The sequence below is a fragment of the Orycteropus afer genome, unplaced genomic scaffold (genome assembly GCF_000298275.1).
Source record: "Orycteropus afer afer isolate SDZICR_OR568_19922 unplaced genomic scaffold, OryAfe1.0 scaffold00178, whole genome shotgun sequence".
NCBI classification, from domain to species: domain Eukaryota; kingdom Metazoa; phylum Chordata; class Mammalia; order Tubulidentata; family Orycteropodidae; genus Orycteropus; species Orycteropus afer.
Window position 1 is genome coordinate 3,117,386 of NW_006921765.1, and position 12,209 is coordinate 3,129,594.

The following is a 12,209-nucleotide window of genomic DNA, read 5'->3' on the forward strand; positions in this document are numbered from 1 at the left end:
AATGGGACTTCATAAAAAAAAGAAAAAACTTGTGTTCATTAAAAGACTTCATCAAAAATGTGAAAATACAAGCTACTGACCGGAAGGATATCTTCATTAAACATACATCCTTTATGAATCTAACAACTAAAATATACATAAAACTTTGACAACTTAAGAACAAAAAGATTAATAACCCAATCATATCATGAAGAAAGGACATAAATTTCACCAGAGAAGACATTCACATGGCCACCAAACATGAAAAGATTCTCAATGTCGTGAGTCCTCAAAACTAAAAACTCACTGCTGTACAGTTGATGCGACTCACAGCAACCCCTCCTTGGGTTTCTGAGGCTGTATCTCTACATAAGTAGATTGCCCAAACTTCCTTCCAAGAAATGGCTGGTGGGTTTGAATCATCAGCCTTCTAGTCAGCAGTCAAATGCCTCAGGCACTATGCTGCCAGAGCTCCTCATGAGTCATCAGAGATGTAAATCAAAACCACAATGCTATACCATTCTACTCCCATTAAAATGGCTTAGATTAAAAAATACATAAACAAAAAGAGAAAATAACAAATATTATGGATGTGGGGAAATCCTTACCCACTGCTGGTGAGAATGCAAAAAGGTACAGTCTCTGTGGAAAACAATCTGACAGTTCTTTAAAAAAATAAAAATAGAACTACCGGAAAACTCACTGAAGAACAGATTTCTAAAGTTTCATGGAATTCAGAATTTCTGGAACCATGCAGTCTACATGAACCCTTTAAACTGTTGACCTGAGGTAATCTTTAAGCCTTAAACCCAAAATACTCCCTGATGTCTTCCTAAATTCAAACAATAAAAAGAAAAACAAAACACTGCTGAGTTGATTCTGGTTCACCACGATGCCCATTAGGCAGTAATGTTTATAGAAGTAGACTGCCTCATCTTCCTTCTGCTAGTGGGTTTGAACCACCAACCTTCTGATTACAGTCAAATACCTTAGGCACCATGCCTCCAGAGCTCCTTAAAACCAAACAATAGTTAAGCTTGAATTGTAAAGAATGTCTGCCTTGAGTCATGTGCTCTTTCAAGATCTATCTGGGATCACATTGACAACAAAAATTTAAGAGATTAAATAAGAACCTCGAGGATAGTGAATTTATGTTAATGAGAGAGGAACAATTCAGAAAAGGAGTGTGAGAATGATTATACAGCTTGAGGAACGTAATCAATATTACTGAATTGGACATGTAAAAACTGTAGAATCAGTGTATGTTTTGCTGTATATATTTCTAATTACAACAAAATAAATATTTTTTTTTAAAAGATCAAGATCATTAAAAATTAGGAAAATGTTTTTAAAAATACTTAAACTAAGATTTGAACTGCCAGCCTTCTGGTTAGCAGTCAAATGCCTTAGGCACTATGCTACCAGAGCTCCTAAACTAAGATGAGGTGCCTTTATATGTAGCAGAGAATCACAACATAAAATTCTGACAGATCTTCAGGCAATGGGAATTCATATGCTTCTAATGGGAGTGTAAACTCACTTTAGGGAGAAGTTTGTCATTACACGGTGAAGAAGATACATATACTTTGTTGTTGTTGTTATTTGCCATCGAGTCGGCCCCGACTCCTAGCGACCCCTCCTTGGGTTTCCGAGGCAGTTATCACTACGGAAGTAGGATTGCCCAACCTTCCTTCCGAGGAGTGGCTGGTGGGTTTGAACCGCATATACTTTAGGATCCAGGAATTCAACTCCTAAAGCAATGTTTTTCTAACTGTAAGTCTAGATCTGTAAACTGGCCATAAAAAGTAAATTTAACTGAATGGATAATGACTGATACATATTTTTAAAGGATCAATAGCAGTATTACAGATGCTTGGGATAGCTGTGGTTTCATGAAACATGTTTATTCATGTATTTTGAGTATGTGTATATGAGACAGAAGTGAAATAGTTACAGAGACCAAAACACAGAGAGTGAATGAGAACTGGAATTTTGCTATAAAATGTTTTACTTACTGTAACTCATTTTGAAAGGATTGAACAATATTTCTCAGAGCAGGGCCTGGCATGCTAAGGTTGGTTCAAACACAGCCAGGGGCCTCTTTCCGTATGATCTATACATATATATCTGCAGATGGTTGTAAAATTCAAGCAAACAAAAACAAAAAGCACAAATAACATGTAACAGAGGCACTGAAGTGCACACATTCTAAATATTTACTCTCTAGCTGGTTACTGAAAAAGTGTGCCAACCCCAGCCCTAGAGAAATTCTGGTACATGTCCACAAGGAGACCTATTCGAGTATATACTTTGCAATAGTGTCTGTTTTAGGAAAAAACCCTGATAGAGTAGAGGGGATAAAAAAAAAAAAAAATTAAGTAGACCTCCCCCATAGGGTTTCCAAGGCTTTGAATCTTTGGGGAAGCCGACTGCCACGTTTTTTCTTCTGTAGAGCAGTTGATGGATTTCAACCACTAGCCTTTCTGTTAGCAGCCTGGCACTTAAGCATTGTGCACTAGGGTTGCTTTGACATCAATGTAAATGTGCATCAACAACAGAATGGGTACTTAATTTGTTATACATATAACAAATTCTATACCAAGTAAAAATGAATAAATTATAACATAAAAATCTGAATAAATCTCATAAACAATGGTAAAATAAGATTGTAGAGAAGCACCTAGTGCAGAAAGTTATGTTATATAGAGTTCAATAGCATGAGAAAGCAAAGAATATATTATTTAGAGTTGTGGATATTTGGTAGATAAATAAACAAAAGCAGGAGAATGATAAACGTAAAAATCAGAATAGTTACTTCTAAAGGAGTCAAAGAGGGAGTAGGATTGGAGAGGATCACATAGGAGATTTAAAAAACATATTATAGCTTACACATATTTCATAAATTTTCTTTTGGTTTCATTCATTATTCAGTAAAAATAGATATTAAAGAAAAATGTTAAAATAGTAATTGAGGAAAAATTGAATAAAATAACTAAAACTGGAAGGAAAAGGAAGAAAGATGTGTGGAGACTAATGTGCACACAAGTTAAATTTCTCATCTTTTATGCCAAAGAGTGAAGAGATACTCTCTAAATTTGATGGACTTATAAAGGAGAAATAAATATTTTATTTATAGGTGTGGCAGCAATGTCTATACCAAAAGCAGAAACAAAAGTGATTACCTCTGAAGTATTTTTCTAGAGATGGAAAAAGCTGGGCAGTTAAATTTGTTTTTACCCTTATATTATTTTTTAAACTATCCTCAAGGTTTAAAATCATCACTTTGTAGATACTCTGAATAGTTTATTTATTATACTGTCCTGTCCTCAAATTAAGGAGCTCTCATGGCACAGTTGTTAAGGCATTCATCTACTAACCAAAAAATTTAATGGCTTAGCTCACCAGCTGATCCGCAAGACAAAAATTAGGCCACCTGCTTCAGTAAAGATTTGCAGCCTTGGAAACCCTCTGAGGTAGTTCTACACTGTCCTATAGAGTTGCTGTGAGTCAGAATGTCTCGATGGCAGTGAGTTTGGCTTGGATTTTTTTGGTCCTCACATTACTCATTTTAATTGTAGCATTAATTTTTGCTAGGAATCGGATTGATTCATTAATGTTAGTGTTAAATTTAAGTATTCAGTGTTATATAATATTTGTATTGTATGTTGTTGTTGTTGTTAGGTGCCATCAAGTTGTCTCTGACTCATAGCTACCCTATGCACAACAGAACGTAACAGCTCCACGATCCTTGCTATATTTGAGCCTGTCACCGCTGCCCATGTGTCAATCCATCTCGTTGAGGGCCTTCTCCTTTTTCTTTGAACTTCCACTTTACCAAGCATGATGTCCATCTCCAGGGAATGATCCCTTCTTACAAGATGAACAAAGTAGGTGATATGAAGTCTAGCCATTCTTGCTTCCAAGGAGCATTACGGCTGCACTTCTTCCTTGACAGGTGTGTTAGTTCTTTCAGAAGTCCATGGTACTTTTCATCATTTTTCTCCAACACCACAACTCAAAAGCATCGAGTCTTCTATCTTCCTTATTCATTATCCAGCTCTCACATGTATATGAGGTGATTGAAAATACCATGACTTGTGTCAGGTGCACCTTAGTCTTCAAGGAGATATCTTTGCTGAAAAAGCACTTGAAAGAGGTCTTTTGCAGTAGATTTGCCCAATGCTATATGTTGTCTGATGACTTGACTGCTGCTTCCTTTGGTGTTGATTGTAGGACCAAGTAATATGAAATCTTGACATCAATCTTTTCTCCATTTATTGTGATGCTGCTTATTGGTCCAGTTGTGAGGATTTTTGTTTATTTTATATTGAGGTGTAATCCATGCTGCAGACTGTAGTCTTCAATCTTTATCAGTAAGTACTCCAAGTCATCCTCACTTTCAGCAAGCAAAGTTGTGTTGTCAGTGTATCACAGGTTGTTAATGTATCTTCTTCCAATCTTGATGCCACATTCTTTTCAATGTGGTCCAGCTTCTCATATTATTTGCTCAGCATACAGATTGAATAAGTATGGTGAAATGATACAACCCTGATGTACTCCCTTCTTGATTTTAAACCATGTAGTGTACCCCTGCTCTGTTCGAACAGGCTCCTGTTCTATGTACTGGTTCCTCATGAGTACAATTAAGTGTTCTGAAATTTCCATTCTTCTCAATGTAATCCATAATTTTGTTATGATCCATACAATCAAATGCCTTTGCATATTCTACAAAACACAAGTAGACATCTTTCTGGTATTCTTTGCTTTCAGCCAAGATTCCTCTGACATCAGCCACAAAATCCCTCATTCCACATCCTCTTCTGAATGCAGTTTGCATTTCTGGAAGTTCTCTGTCCATATACTATTGCAACCATTTTTGAACTATCTTCAGTAAGATATTATTTGTGTGCTATATTAATGATATTATTTGATAATTTCCACATTCTGTGAGATCACCTTTCTTTGGAATGGGTACAAATATGGATCTCTACCAGTCCAGTTGCCCAGGTAGCTGTCTTCCAAATATTTTGGCATAGCCAAGTGAATGCCTCCAGCACGGCATCTGTTTGTTGAAACATCTCAGTGGGTATTCCATCAATTCCTGGAGCCTTGTTTTTCACCACTTCCTTCAGTTCAGCTTCAACTTCTTCCTTTAATACCATGGGTTCTTGATCATATGCCACTTCCTGAAATAGATGAACATTGACCAGTTCTTTTTGGTACAGTGACTCTGCATGTTCCTTCCGTCTTCTTTTGATGTCCTGCATCATTCAATATTTTGCCCATAGAATCTTTCAATATTGCAACTCAAGGCTTACATTTTTTCCTCAGTTCTTCCAGCTTGAAAAATGCTGAGTGTGTTCTTCCTTTTTGGTTTTCTAACTCCAAGTCTTTGCACATTTCATTATAGTAATTGGCTCTGTCTTCTCAAGCTGTTCTTTGAAATCTTCTGTTCAGCTCTTTTATCTTGTCATTTCTTCTGTTTGCTTTAGTTACTCTCTATTCAAGGGCAAGTTTCAGAGTCTCTTCTGACAGGCATTTTGGTCTATTCTTCCTTTCCTGTCTTTTTAATGACCTCTTACTTTCTTCCTGGATGATGTTCTTAATTCCTCTGGTTTTTGGTAATTGGTGTTCAATGCATCAAATCTATTCTTTAGAAAGTCTCTAAATTCAGGAGGGATATAATCAAGGTCATATTTTGTTTCTTGTAGACTCGTTTTAATTGTCTTGAATTTCAACTTGAACTTGCATGTGAATAGTTGATGGTGTGTTCCACAATCAGCTCCCAGCCTTGATTTGGTGAAGATATTGAGCTTTTCCATCACTTCTTGCCACAGATGTAATCAATATAATTCCTGTGCATCCCATCTGGTGAAGTCCACATGTATAGCTAGAATTTCTGTTTTTGAAAAAAGGTATTTGCATGAATAAGTCATTCATCTTGCAAAATTCTATCATGCAATCTCCAGCATCATTTCTGTCACCAAGACCAAATTTTTCAACTACCAGTTGGAAATCTTCTTTGTTTTCTTCTTTGTTTACAACTTTGACTTTTCATTCACCAATGATAATTAGCACATCTTGATTGCATGTTCAGTCAATTTCAGACTGCAGAAGTTGTTAAAAATCTTCAATTTCCTCATGTTTGGCTTTGGTGTTTGGTGCATAGATTTGAATAATAGTAGTATTAATGGGCCTTTCTTGTAACCATATGGATATTACCCTATTACTGACAGCATTGTACTTCAGGAGAGATCTTGAAACATTCTTTGTGATGATGAATGCCATGCCATTCCTCTTCTATCTGTCATTCCTGCCATAGTAAATCATGTGGTTGTCTGTTTCAAAATGGCCAAAACCAGTTTATTTCAGCTCACTAATGCCTAGAATATCAATCTTTATGCATTCCATTTCATTTTTTACTTCTAATTTTCCTAGATTCATACTTCATGCACTCCATTTTCCAATTATTAATGGCAGTTTGCAGCTGTTTTGTCTAATTTTGAGTTGTGCCACACCAGCAAATGAAGGTCTGGAAAGCTTTACTTTATCTGTATAATTAAGATTGGTTCTACTCTAGTGAGACATCTCTTTCTCAGTCATATTTGAATGCCTTTCTACCTGAGGGGCTCATCCTCCAGTACTGTATCGGACAGTGTTTCAGGGCCATTCATAAAGTTGTCCAGTAATATATTAGACAATGTTTCACTGCTATTCATAAGGTTTTCATTGGCCATTTTTTTTTTTTTTTTTCAGTCTGCAAGCTCTGCTGAAACCTGTCCACCATGGACATGCCTGCTAATGTTTGAAATGTTGGGACAGCCTCTAGCCTCACAGAAATGCACAAGCCACCACTGTATGACAAACTGACAGAAAAATTTGTGTCCCTTACCTTGCTGCTGGGGAGCTTTCCCTCTTTCCTGTTCTAGCTGTTGGCCTTGGCTTTTTTTTTATCTTTGTCCTTAATCATGCATGGATGATGATTTCTCAGACATTCTTTCTTCTTCTTCTTTTTTTTTTTTTTCCAATCAGAAAATCATTTCTTCTTTACTATTACCTATGAATGTGAAGAAATGTATGGAATCCCTGATAGCACAATGGCTAATCTACTATTAATGCTCTGCTGCTAAGGAAAAAGTAAGTGGTTCAAACTCACCAAGCAGTTCCTCAGGAGAAAGACCTGGTGATCTGCTTCCATAAAGATTACAGCAAAGAGAACCCTATGGGATGGTTATATTTTATCACATGGGTTTTTATGAGTCTAATATATATATATATACATACACATACATATACATATATATATATATATACACACACACACACATATACATATATATATATATATATATATATATATTCCATACATACTTGTAAAGAAAGTGCATTTCTCAATTATTGGGTGCAATGTATCATATAGTTGTTTTTTCAGATACTCTGTATCTTTCCTATATTTTTCTTTGCTTGATTTATTGATTCTTGGGAAAGGTATGTTGAATTTCTTGTGTGATGGTTAATTTATCACTTGCTGCTGGCAGTTCTGTCAAGTGTTGCTTTATATACTTTGAACTATGTTATTGTTGTATACAGCTTATAATTTTCCAAGTGAATTTAAATTTTAATCAATAAAAAATGACTTAACCTGAAGTAATGCTTTTTGCTGTAGTCTTTTGATTGATATTAATATGACAGGAACATATTTCTCTTCATTATTATTTTCCTATACAACTTTTATTCTATTTTTTACATTCAAAATATATGAAAACTTATGACTCTAAGTTGTATTTAGCTGGATTTTTTTTTTTTAAATATAGCCTGACAATCATTAACTTTTAACTGAAAATTGCTGTTCATATATACTATTTTGATTACTAACAAATTTGGATACATTCTACTCTCTTATTTTGTTCCTTTTATTTTTTACTGATATTTCTATTAATTTTTTTCCCTCAATTTTCATCATGATTTGGATGCAGTGAATTTTGTTTTTGTTCTTGCGTTTGGTTTTTGTTTGGAAATTATAATTTTGATTCTTATTTTTTAGTGGTTGGTCTAAAAATTTTAACAAGCATATTTGCCTTAACCAAACATGTAATTTCTCATTAGTTCTTGAGGTTTTTTCACAGTTAACATCACTGTTCAGCTATTTTTGATACATTAGTATCAATGTTTCTCATTTCTTTTGCTTACCATTCTTTATGCATTTATTCCTTTTTTCCATAATTATATTTCTTCTTTCTAAAGTAAATTATGCATTTATTAGTATTATTATTAACTACTGCCATTGAGTCAATTCTGACTCATAGAGACTCCCTTTGGGTTTCTGAGGCAGTAAATCTTTATAGAAATAGATTACCCAGTCTTCCTTCCATGGAGTGGCAGGTGGGTGTTAACTGCCAACCTTCTATTAGCAGTCAAATGCCTTAGGTACTACAAGTCCCTTTAATAAAATCTCTTTGTAAACTTCTTCAACTTTTATCTGAAAATATCTTTATTTTGTCATCATTTGAAGAAAATAGCTTTACATTGTATGAATTGCTAGTTCAACAGTATGCATCTCCCAGTATTTTGAAAATGACATCTTACTCTTTTCTAGTTTCCACTCTTGCTATTTAGAGTTACCCATCAGTAGAATTATTGTCCTTTTGTAGATAATCTATATTGTTTTACACATGTTTGTCACATTTAAAAGATTCATATTTCTGATCTGCATTTTTATAATAAGGACTCTGGTAGTGGATTTCTGTTGAGCTTTTTGATGTGTGATCCATTAGTCTTCCTAAATCTGAAGATCTGTCTCATTAAATATAGAAAATTTCTGTCATTTAATTATTGCTGTTTCTCCAATTATTTCTCTTATCTTCTCAGACTATTGTGTTCTCCCTTACCTTACAATTTATATATTACACTGCCTTTTCTCTCTGTGATACATTTTGAGTTATTTCTTAATCTCCATATTCTAGTTCATAAAATCATTATTCTGCTGTTTAGCCAGGTAAGTAAACTCTTATTTCAGTAATTATGTTGTACATCTCTAGTTGTTATAGTTGGTTGTTTATCAAATATGTTGGATATTTTAATAATCTATTATTTTCCAGCATTTTAAAATATCCCTTTCATTTCTTTAAACATTTGTTGTTGTTGTTGTTATGTGCCATCGAGTCAAACCCGACTTATAGCGACCCCTCCTTGGGTTTCCAAGGCAGTATCGCTACAGAAGTAGGATTGCCCAACCTACTTACCATATTTCCATTAGCTATTTTAAGCTATCCTCTTTGTAGACCTAATTTTGTTTTAAGTGACTTGTTTCCATACATATTTTATAATTTTTGATTATGAGCCCCATATTTGGAACTTTTTTTTTTTTGCAGTCACTTTTTGGTTGAAATTGTGTCCTAACACCTCACTGAAGTTAAATGAGTGAGTTACTGAACTCACTTACCAGTTCTAGAAGTGATTTTTTGTTTTGTTTTGTTTTTTCTTTTTTAATTGAGCTTTGGGTACAAATATACAAAGGAAATTTGTTTTACATTCAATAGTTCATGCACATTTGGTTTCTTTCAATTGAAGAAAACACAGACAAAACCCTACAACAATTTCAAAAGACAATGCAAAAACAAAATGACAAAATAAATGAAAAATTAGAAATGATACAAAATCTACACATAGAAATCCGGAAGATTAATTCTAAATTTTCAGAAATAGATAAGACACAGAATGGGCAAAGGAGTAGAATTGAGTCAATGGAATACAGAATTAGTGAGATTGAAGGCAAATACCTCAATACTTCTTTAGAAAGCAATCAATCAGAACAAAGATCAAAGCAAAATGAACAAAGCCTAAGGTTCACATGGGATACCATCAAAAGGAATAACCTATGTATAATTGGAATTCCAGAACAGGAAGAGACTAATAAAATCACAGAAAAATTTTTTTGAAGATTTGTTGGAAGAGAATTTTCCTGATATGATGAAAGATGAGAACATATCCATTCAAGAAGTCCAGTGAACCTCAAACAGGATAGACCCCAAAAGAAAATCACCAAGACATATCATCAAGCTCACCAAAACCAAAGACAAAGAAAGAATCCTGGAAGCAGCATGGGAAAACAAAAAGTTACCTACAAGAGGCAGCCTGTAAGACTAAGCTTGGATTTCTCAGCAGAAACCATGCAAGGGAGAAGACAATTGGATGGTATATATAAAATCCAAAAAGAGAAATATTTTCAACCAATAATTATATACCCGGCAAAATTGTCCCTCAAATATGATGGTGAAATGAGGAGATTTCCAGATAAGCAGAAATTAAGGAAATTTGTTAAAACCAGACTGTGGTGGTTATATTTTGTGTCAACTTGGCTAGGTCTGGTTGAGTGGCTGGGCAGCTGGTGGTAGTTATTCCCCATGATAAGACTGGAAATTAACTCCATGGTGGGCTCTATTACAAGCAGCTGAGTAGCTGCTTTTGGTATGTAGTCTGCATTCTGTATATAAGATACAGCTTTGAGAATAGTATCTAGCATATGGCACCTTGAACCCTGAATGTAACCATGTAGTTGTTCAGCAGTCTGCCATGCTCTGCCGACCTTGAGACTTACAATGGACTTGAATTAATGGCCTGCTGTGTGATTTGGTAATATCAGAGCTGTGCCATTTTATTTGTCAATCTTGGGCTCGGCAGCCTCAGCAGCCAGCAGCTGTCTGAGTTAAGAAAAGCCTCTAGCTTCAGTGGGCTGGGAGCTGGAGGCAGAGCTGAAGCCTAAGGTTGAGGGGCTTTCACCCAGCTCCTAGAGCCTGGCAAACTTGGACTTCTTGCCTCCCAAACTGTGAGAGAATGAACTCCTGTTTGTTAAGGCCATCCCATTTGTGGTATATTCTTGTCAGAGTGGTACTAGGTAACCAGAACACAGACTGATCTTACAAGAGATGCTAAAGGGAGTCCTGTGGACAGAGAACAAACAACAGCAAACAACAACTGACCATTAACACACGTGGTGACATAACACAGAAACCAATCCACTTATGGAAGTATCCAAAGTAAATAAGCCTACAAGATTGTAAACAGGGAACCAGAGACATCAATTGACAAATGGGGACAAGTATAAACCATAAAGAGGGAAAAAAAATGTGTAGTTACAGAACTTCTAAATGGTAGGGAATCAAGAAAACTAGAAGATAGAACTTGGGAAGAAAAGTATAAATCTCAGGATAACCTCAAAGAAAAATGATAAACCTTCACATCAAAATAAAAAAGAGGGCCAGCACACTTATTTGTTGTTGTTGTTGTTGTTATTTGCCATCAAGTTGGACTCGACTCATAGCAACCCCTCCTTGGGTTTCCAAGGCATTATCACTATGGAAGTAGATTGCTCCTTTTTCTTGCGAGGAGTGGCTGGTGGGTTTGAACCGCCAGACTTCTGGTTAGCAGTCAAGTGCCTTAGGCACTATGCTACAAACACTAAAAGAATAGCAATGAAGAAAGTGATAACAAAATCCATAAACAAAATGAGCTCAGCACAGAAAATTATATGGAACAAAGAAATCAACACCACAAAAAAGCACATAACAAAAAGGACAGGAACAAATTCATACTTGTTGATAATTACATATCTGGCAGGGGACTTATCTCCAAAATTTATAGAAACTCCAATGCCTCAACAGCAAAGGAATTAACAATCCAGTTGAAAATTGGGCAGAGGACATGAATAGACGTTTCACCAAGGAGGATATTCAAGCGGCCAACAAACATATGAAGAAATGCTCACGATCGTTAGCTATTAGAGAGATGCAAATCAAAACAACAATGATATACCATCTCACCCCAGCACTGATGGCAAGGTCCACAGAGACAGAAAATAACAAATGCTGGTGGGGATATGGAGAGATTGGAATTCTCATACACTGCCGGTGGGACTGAAGTGATACAACCACTGTGGAAAGAAATATAGTGATTCCTCAGAAGCTGGAACTGGAGATACTACTGACCCAACAATCCCATTACTAGGTATATATCCTAGAGAGGTGAGAGCCAGGACAGGAACAGGTATGTACCCAACCATGTTCATCACAGCACTATTTACAATAGTGCTTCCATCAAATAAGAGTGGAAGATCAAACTATGGTACATATACACAATGGAATGCTGTGTTGTTGTTGTTGTTGTTAAGTGGTTTCGAGTCGTTTCCGACTCATAGCGACCCCATGCACAGCAGAATGAAACACTGCCCGATC